Source organism: Syngnathoides biaculeatus, chromosome 15 (assembly GCF_019802595.1).
Source record: "Syngnathoides biaculeatus isolate LvHL_M chromosome 15, ASM1980259v1, whole genome shotgun sequence".
NCBI lineage: Eukaryota > Metazoa > Chordata > Actinopteri > Syngnathiformes > Syngnathidae > Syngnathoides > Syngnathoides biaculeatus.
Genome location: NC_084654.1, coordinates 13,934,240 through 13,943,498, shown reverse-complemented (window position 1 = coordinate 13,943,498; position 9,259 = coordinate 13,934,240). Strand labels below are relative to the sequence as shown.

At 40.7% G+C, this 9,259-nt stretch overlaps 1 protein-coding gene across 1 annotated transcript in view; it reads left to right on the top strand.

Annotated features, from left to right (window-relative positions):
- Positions 1-6,137: 6,137 nt before the first annotated feature.
- Positions 6,138-9,259, top strand: part of slc35f4 (solute carrier family 35 member F4) — a 28,978-nt gene continuing 25,856 nt past the window's right edge. Inside the window, exon 1 of the mRNA XM_061843897.1 lies at positions 6,138-6,167. The gene's annotated coding sequence lies outside the window, so the exon portion shown is untranslated. The remainder of the gene's footprint in view (positions 6,168-9,259) is intronic.

The following is a 9,259-nucleotide window of genomic DNA, read 5'->3' as shown; positions in this document are numbered from 1 at the left end:
TTGAAAAACTTTTCAGTACAAATTGTATGTAACTATTATATTATGTGCAATACATTTTAACTAAATCATTATTTCGATATTTTTTTTGTTTTCTTTTTCTTGAATTGAAACACAGCTGTAATATTCAAAGTTTACATTACACTCGCTTATAATAATATTACAAATGAACACTTACGCCTATTGCGTTATTTTACTTTGAAATCGATCATTATGGTGGGCTTGGACTGTTAAGCTTTTGTTTTGATGATACAAAGTGCGTTGGCTCAGTGAGCAGCTACACAACTATACAAGTAATGCTTTCAAAGGTGCACCTGCTGACAGGGTCTAGTAAAACCACTCACACTGTTTGCACAATAAATATGGAGTGAAACCGAGCCCAGCTGATAGTACTCGTATATTCAAGGAGAATAACATCGCTGTGCTGGCAGATCATAGCAAGAGCTCCCTGCTCCCCTCTTCCAGCTTGTAGTTGTCATGTACTTGGAAAGAAACAGATGCTTGGATCAAGTATTTGGAAAGGTTGAGGAGTTACACAAAATTTGTGACAAGATGTAGTAAGGGGTGGGGGATAGGCCAAGAAACCACATATTACTTTTGGGTGTTAATAGATATAGATGCAAGATTTCTTCTTCACTTTTTGTTTACATAGTAACATGAAATTGGATACAAAGAATGCAACTTTTTTTTACATCAACAGTTATGCAAGTCTGAAAATCAGTGTACCACGAAACATGCAAGTCTTAAATTTCACAATGAATATACAGTACATGATTTGTGTCTCATGCGCTCATGTAGATCCCGAGAAAAAAAATTGAATGTCACAGACCTGTTAATCATCATAAACATTTACAACAGCAAAATACTACTTACATGTTGCCAATGAGTGGCAATGCATGGGGCAATGCAGTCTTTACTGAGAGTCGATTCCAAAACTTCCAGTGAGTAGTCTTCTTCTCGTGTTTTCTTTTCTTTAAAACCACTTGAGGAAAATGAGGTTTTGTTGTCATTGCTGATCTCGATTTTTTCGCTGAATGAATGAAGCGTGGCGAAACGGCGGATCAGTTGTTAAAGCGTTGGCCTCACAGTTCTGAGGTCTTGGGTGTGTGGAGTTTGCATGTTCTCCCCGTGCCTGCGTGGGTTTTCTCTGGGCACTCCTGTTTTTTCCCACATCCCAAAAAACATGCAACATTAATTGGACACTCTAAATTGCCCATAGGTGTGATTGTGAGTGCGGCTGTTTGTCTCCATGTGCCTTGCGATTTTCTGGCAACCAGTTCAGGGTGTACCCTGCCTCCTGCCTGTTGACATCTGGGATAGGCTCTTGCACTCCCCGCGACTCTCGTGAGGATAAGCGGCAAAGAAAATGGATGGATGGATGGATGGCAACATTTAGGTTCATGCAGAAGGAATGCATATATGAGGTGTCAAACTTTGGTGCTGAATCGTAGTGTGCGATTGTTTTTTCTTAAATCAACTCGTTCTTCAGACATGACGTGATTTTTGTTCTTTTAAATTTCTTTTATTTATTTTGTTAATCTTGGGTTGCCAGCTGGTTGACTAACAACATCTGTCACATTTTAGAGTTACTTTTGATGTCGTGAGTAGCAAACTGGTGGCCCTGCGAAGCAGGCGTGCCAAAGTGAGCACCTTTCCTTTTTACTGTTGACCTCTGATTTTCCCAGATTGCCAAGTAAAGAGTACACAGATGAAGATCATTAATGATGTCCATTCATCATTGTTGGAAAGGCTTTGCTGCATGTGCTGCACTGTGGGGTGGGTGGGTGGGGGGGTCCCATTAACAACTTGGAGGGGGACTGGGGAAACTGCCAGCTACTGGATGTGTTCATTAGCCTCGTATCAATAGCTGATTCAAGTTATTAAATTGAGTATGGTCCAGCAAAAATGATTCGCATTTTTCAAAATGACCATTCTTACATGATGTTTGAGCACCTGGACCCCCAAACAGGATATGAGAATATTCCACTTTCCTGTCATTGATGGGCTGTGAAAGATTGAGCGTATTTTGAAAAGCTGGTAAATAGGAAGTGATTCAAGCATGAATACAAAGCTGCTTACTGTTCTCTAAGGTGATTAACACATGTTCATTCATAAAAAAAAAACATCAAATCCCGCTTGAGCTTCCACGGTGCATTACTATATTTTTGTCACAGACACCTGCTTTGTTCCAGGGTTGTCAGGTGTCATCCTGTTTTCACGGTGCGTCTGTTCCGCGTGCAAGCATTGTTCCATTTTGTGGGAAAGCCTGCAGTCAACATTGGAGCAAGGAAGGTATTTTGGTCTGGAGGTGTTATGAGTAATCTCTAGATACTATTAAGTGTGATGCAGCTGTGCAGTATGTCACCGAAGACGACCGCAACCTCGGACAAAATGAGTATTTCTTTCCATTGGAGAAGGGAATCACAATAGGTGTATGGAATATCATTTCAGAATCATACTCATGATTCACCAGTCAAATTCTTATGAAATATGACAACAATCCTTTAAGAGCAGTAGGGTTTTTATCTTCATGTCTTTACATGTTTTTTTTTTTTTTTTGCTTAAAGACAATTCCTATTTAGACTCACCTGCAAAAATGCCCAAAAAATAAATATACCCTGCAAAGAGTATTTAGGGGGACAAAAACTGTATCGAAGTCAGTGGGAGAAATTAATGTACAGTATTTAAGTATAACTGAGTGTGGATATGGCACAATTTTGTGCTGTTATATTGTGATTTTCTATAATGTGGATGATTTCTATAATTGTGATGTGCTATTTGTAGTTCTGTTTTTAATTGGGTTAATGAACAATGGACATGTACTGTAATCATGACGAGGTAGTTGCATCAGATTTGGCAGAAAGCTAATTTCAAATTTTCTGTCGTCTAGTCGGTGGTTGTATTAAGACGTAGATTAAGGCCCAGGTACCAAAAGGACATCTTAACACTGAGCTAAACTGACTTTACTGAGTAGTCTAACAACAAACAACTGAACCGTAATAGCTAAACATAAACTAGGCTCGATTTTCCTACTTTACAGCTTATACTCTATTGTATATGATTTAGGAGAGACAAATGTTACGAAACATGCTCAGAACAAGTCAGGCCAAAATCTTTTCTCATGAAACCAACCCTGAAAATAACTACGGATAAAGTCCTGTGCATCACGATACTGTATCCTGTCAGCTAATATAACACCTGGACCGCAGCAGGAGAAAAGCTCTCAGAGGAAATTGTTGAGTGTTAGTTTGAGATAAAATTTCAGCACGTCCACAAGCTTGTGGTCACTCACGTCGGCGTAGAAAAACAGCACTGAGAGTGCGTTATCGCTGGCTGTGTCAGTACCGGTGGTGAGGAGGGGGTGCTTTCCAAACGAGGAGAAAGCGGTTGGGTGCGTGTCACGGACATCCCGCAGTCGGCGAGCAGGTTGTAACTCACGCCTCCAAAAACTCCATTAAGAGGTCCCACATGTGGAGCACATTGGCAAGTTCATGGGTTGACGCTGTAAGTGGTGATTTGGCTTGGGCTATTAAACAGACGAATTAGATCTTTTTAACATCTCTGCTTATTGTAATGAGCCTTTCAAATTATGTTTCATGTAGATATATTGCATGTGTTGCCACAAAGCGTCAGATTACACCGTGCACATGCTTTGTTGTCACTGTAAAGGATTTTTTATCAGACTCTTCACATTTTGTTAAAAGCGATTAAGTAAAATAAGGCTTAATAAAATAGTTCAATCAACTTCTTGTGGGATTAAATGGAGTTGAAGTGGTGGCAGACTCTTCGGTAGGCATGAATTTAACCAGCCGACAAAATTCATTTTTGCTAAACTATTCTGGTTCTGCTATTTATTTTTGCAGTGTGTTCAAATTTGTTTATCCTCCCTTAAGGCCTTTTAGAAATTTAATAATTACCAACCACACTCTGAGAATATAAACCTTACTTAGTAAACTGATCACAAGTCTTTAATTTTTTAGTGTAAACTACAAAGATATAATTAAATCTGAATCTAACTGAATCAACGGCTTGTTGTGTCTTCACTGTTGACTTTTATTGCATTCTTCGTAGAAGGGCAGGATTAAAAGGATTTTTGGCATTGATAACAACCAAACAAATCCTCATTTTCCTTTTAATAAACTAATGTGGGGGAGATTTAATGTAAGGAACCAAATAACCACGAGAGCGTCAGGAGAGGAGTCCATAAGAAGACAGTACAAAGTAGACTGGGGCAAGCTAATGTGAAGTTCATCAGTAAGTTATTGATTACATAAAGCACAGGTACGCAAATTGTACGCTAAGATTGACTTCTATGTGTTGAAACACATCCAGTCAAATACTGTAGCTTGTCGAACACGGAAATGGGAGCAGAGGAAGGAGAACGAGGGCGACGTGTCAGAGTGCTGAAAGGGAAGTTAATAACTTGAAATAATAAATAAGAAAGCCGACTGATGGGAGTTTGGCAGCCGTACCATTTATTATCATTATCATTTTAAGTGAGTCATGCTCTGAAACGTCTGAGCTCATTGGTTTGAGGCTACTGTGCACTTGCTTGGGACAGACGGTCGGTCTCATGACTCGTGACAATGTGTATATTATGAGTCTGCCATTGAGTGTTTGCTCTTGAAGTGTCGCTACCAGGGGAGTAGTGGCGACAACCGATCCCAGATGGTGCTCTGCCCAGAGGGGGACAGACAATTGAGGACCACCAGAGTGGATAAAACGGGATAGTAACCTTGGTCCTGGAGAAAACGCACCATATTCACTTTGTGTAAAACAACGTAAAAACACAACCATAACGATAGAAACCGCAAGAAATAGTGTTTCTGTAAAAGCACTGGGGGAAACTTGAAGATCTGTGCCCTCTGGGGGACGGAATGATCAAAGTTATGAGGGTCTTCATCATGGCACAGTGACAGAAACCATCAAAACACAATATAGCCACTGTACATACTTAGGAGTTGCTCTTTCTTGAATGGATTAATGTTTGCCGATCACACCAGATATGTTTTGAAAATCAAATTCATCAAAAAAACAGCCACTTGTATCTCGTTAGCACTAATCTCTTGTTTTTAGGAATGCCCCTAACCTAATGTGTTTGTTGTATGAATACGGTAAATGTACCATTATATTTTCCAAACTAAAGGCAAGAGAAGTAACATATTTCACTGTACAGAGCTTCCTCAGCTAACGACTGAGTAGACTGAAACTCTTTAGATGAGTTGGGTCGCATCATTGTCTTTTACTAACCTACACTAATGCGGTAGTAAAGAGTGAATTCCAGTAAATACAATATTTGTATGAAAACCCATTAATATAAAACAATAAATTGCCCTTACCGTCATAAACCAACAAACCCCTGTAATTTTTTTGCTACCTGCTTGCGGCCCGCCCATAACAAATCTGTGACCCACTTTTGGGACCCGACCCACCAGTTGAGAATCCCTGTCCCAATGTATAATGAGTGCAGAATATGTATGGAAAGAGCCCATTGATAATTTAATGGAAAATTATCCAATATTATATAATACATAACAATTTCAACTATAGCTTAAACTACACGACAGTAATTTTTAAATATTAGGTCTCTTTTTCCCATTATCAAGAAAATGGTTGTTCTTGATTTTATTTTAAAATATTTCCCTTTGAAGAGATCACTGCAAAGAAGATCTATACCAGATCAAAAATGCCCATGATGCAATAGTCATCTGTTATAAAACACAGGGCAACATCGCACTCTGCGAGTCTGCGACAGCCCAAAAATATCAAACATGATTACAGGCATGATTGATTTCAGACCATACAAAACTTTTAAAGCAATGACTTCAGATGAATGTCTTCGATCTCCATAGGTCAGGAGGTAAAAAAAAAAAAAATTAATTGGAACCGGGTGTTACCATTGGTAATATCAACAAAACCCCAAAAGGGGGTCATGTCTGAGTAGATCTGAAGAGTTTGGGGGTTTGGAAGGTATCGAGATAAGCTTTGAACTGCAGCGGAAAGGACTAGTGTTGAATGAACACAGACCACTCACTAGTGCCCCACACACCAAGCTGTGAACCAACGTTAATCAAGGGAAAATAAACAGAGCTGAGTCCTTGGGCCTCAAGGTAAGAAGACCAAAGACTGCAGGAGTGAGGCCTGCATGAGACACAATCCATCCCTTCTCGGTAAGTTTGATTTGAATCTCTGTTTTGATCAGTAGCAATTTACAGTAATTACAGTCAACTGATTTTCATGTGAGTCACTGATGCCGTAGTGGTACACACGCCGGACTTTGGTGCGGCTAGTGTGGGATCGATTCCCACTCGGTGATGGTGTCGATATGTGCCCTGCGACTGACTGGCAACCGGTTCTGGGTGTAGTCCGCCTTTTGCCCAAAATTAGCTGGAATAGACTCCAGCACTCTTGCGACGCATATGAAGATAAGCGGCTTGGAAAATGGACAAATGGATGACTTTCGAGTTCTTGCGTGTATCATTGCGTCACCACATTCAGGAGTCACGCGCTCAATGGGTTATTCTGGGCCACGGCCAACTCGGCCCGAGAACCGTGTTTCATGCATGGTGAGCCTCCAAGGAGCCAGCACACTCCGTCTGAGGGACTCTGTCCTAATCTCCTGAATCAAGGGAATTTTCCCATCGAGATGAGAAGCAGATGTCTCTCTTTTTCTGTCTCGTTCTCGCGCTGTCGCGCTGCCTCCGTTTTTGTATCCCTCCCTCCCTGAGTCAAACCTGGACGTCCATCCCCTTGGGGACAGAAGTGGAACATGAGCACCATGGGAAGGGTGGCCGTCCCTGAGGAGATGACGAAGGAGCCCTTTTTATGTGAGGCACTGCTTTAGGTGCAGAGCTGAGAGCACATGGAGCCGGGCCAAAGTCTTGTAACTTTCTCATGGAAATACGCAAACAAGTCAATTTGATAAAAACGTCATGTTTAGGCACCAGCTAGCTGATTGAGGTGGACTGCAGCAGCTCTGACTCGACTGCCTTGTTCCCAGGATTGATCCAGGGTGGGACCCTTGACTCTTGGCTGTTGAATGAAGCCAGGGAGGATCAAACATAAGAGACCGGATCACTCCCCTTCTCCTCATCCTTCATCATACGTGCACCTGCAGCTCCCGGAACCCCCACACCAGCCTCCCTTCTCTACTTTTAAAGCCTCAACCTGTTGTGCATATGCTGGCATGCTGCACAAACCAAGCAGGAGAAAAATGCTGGCAATTTCTTGCAGCCTGTAAACAGAATCTGAAAAAGGAGCACAACCTCCCAGAGGAGACAAGACTGAATGTCTGACCCGAGACGGACGAGATACAAGGCTTATACGGATGCCTGCAAAATGTCCAACTTGCCATACTATCATCCAAGATAAGGTTGTTGGTATGCAATTGTTTGGCCAAGTGGGATTGCAGGGTGGCCTAATGCCTGGGAGACGATTCCTCAACTAAAAGTTTAAACTGATCCTATTACAAGCTGCACACCGAATTCCTCAAATCCTTAGCTACGTTACTTGTTAGCAATGGCTAACCATCCACTGGAGATTATTTGAAATCTTTTCATAATTTGTTCCACACTACACCGTTGGAGTAATAAGGGATTACAGAAATGTAGTGAGGAGAATTTTTGTTTAACGTCTATTTAAGATGCTAAACACTTTGCCATTTATTTAATGTAGAATATAAAACTGCATACAAAAAATTATTATGACATAAAAACAACACTAAATACAATTTAACCCTTTGCAAAAAAGGACCCCCAATGAAGGGACCTGATTTGCAAGCCTCCGTCAACATCTTCAGTGCATGAAAAAAAATGGGTGCCAGTCACAGCATTCCAAAGGATTTAAATACATGCACAAGTGCTGTTAGTCTTCATTAATGCTCAGTCATCCATTCCAAAAGTTCACTTATTTTGACTTTTTTATCTCAGCACAGTGTGAAGTGACTAACTCTGGAGGTCAATTAAAAATCAAACCCATCAAAACCTATTGAACAATGTTGATAGTAATTTTATGTAATGAACTCAATTTGTGCCTGTAGGTCACTGGGTGATATAATTTCAGCAGAACAGCAGTCTTAATAAGGCTCTGTTTACATTCTGTGGCCTCGTATTTTAGCAGCCTTCAATGACCTGCGATTAAAAGCGGCGACTTGAGGGCACACACATACGCATGCACGCACGGATTCACGCACATATGCTCATGCAGAAATACAAAAATAAGCAAACCATTAGTCATACATTGGCCAGAGTTTGAGTAAAATTCAATGTTAATTTGTTGAAGGTTTTCTTTTTTTACCTAAAAAAAACCAAGCATGTGCCAAAAGACTACCATACACAACTTTTTTGTATTATTTGGAATATTTCTGTATTCGGTTAAATATTCAAAACGGTTAAATATTCAAAATTATTCATCCTTATTTTCAAGATCCTACGATTGGCTGGCAAGCAGTTTAGGGTGTACTCCGCCTCCTGCCCATCGATAGCTTGGATGGGCTCAAGCACTTTTGTGACCTTCTTGATGATAGGCAGCGCAGAAAATGGTTGGGTGGATGTGTGAATATTTTCCAGATAACATGAAAAATGTTCAAAATGTAATGTTGATGAGAATGCTCTAGATTATGCATGGGAAACTGGCACCGTGACAGCACTTCCTATCTTACTGCACTTTTCCTGTCCTGTCTTGTCCCATTTTCATCCCATCGTGATTCACCATGCCGTCGTCTGTTGCTATTTGGCCCAATTGCGAGTGACTGGTGAATAATAATAGCCTGGCCCATTTCCACCACCATATCATGCCGTTACCCATCAAGCAATGCCTACAACCCGGAAAATTTGTCTTCCCTGAAGTGTTAGATATTATTTGGGCAACAGTTTCTCTTGTGGTGACAGGTAGCAAGGCTTGATTGTGGTCCCACTTCCCAAAGAGCAGCAACCCTATGCCACAACCTACAGTTTTCATATAAAATAAATTCTGTTGTTTGACGACATAAATAACCACGACAAGTTACGTAAATTTAGTCATGTAAAACTGTATTAAATTATATCTGTAAAAATAACCAAGTGATATAATATTAAATATTGTGATATTTTCATGATCTATACTGTAGTTTGTCTGGTAATGATCACGGACTTCAGACAAACGTCAGGGATCGTGGAGGTGAACTACCTTTACAAAGGGGTCACAGTTATTTGACCCCAATTTGTTAATGGGCACCATAATTACCCCACCAGAAAAAAGACAACACAGCTTTACACATAAAGCA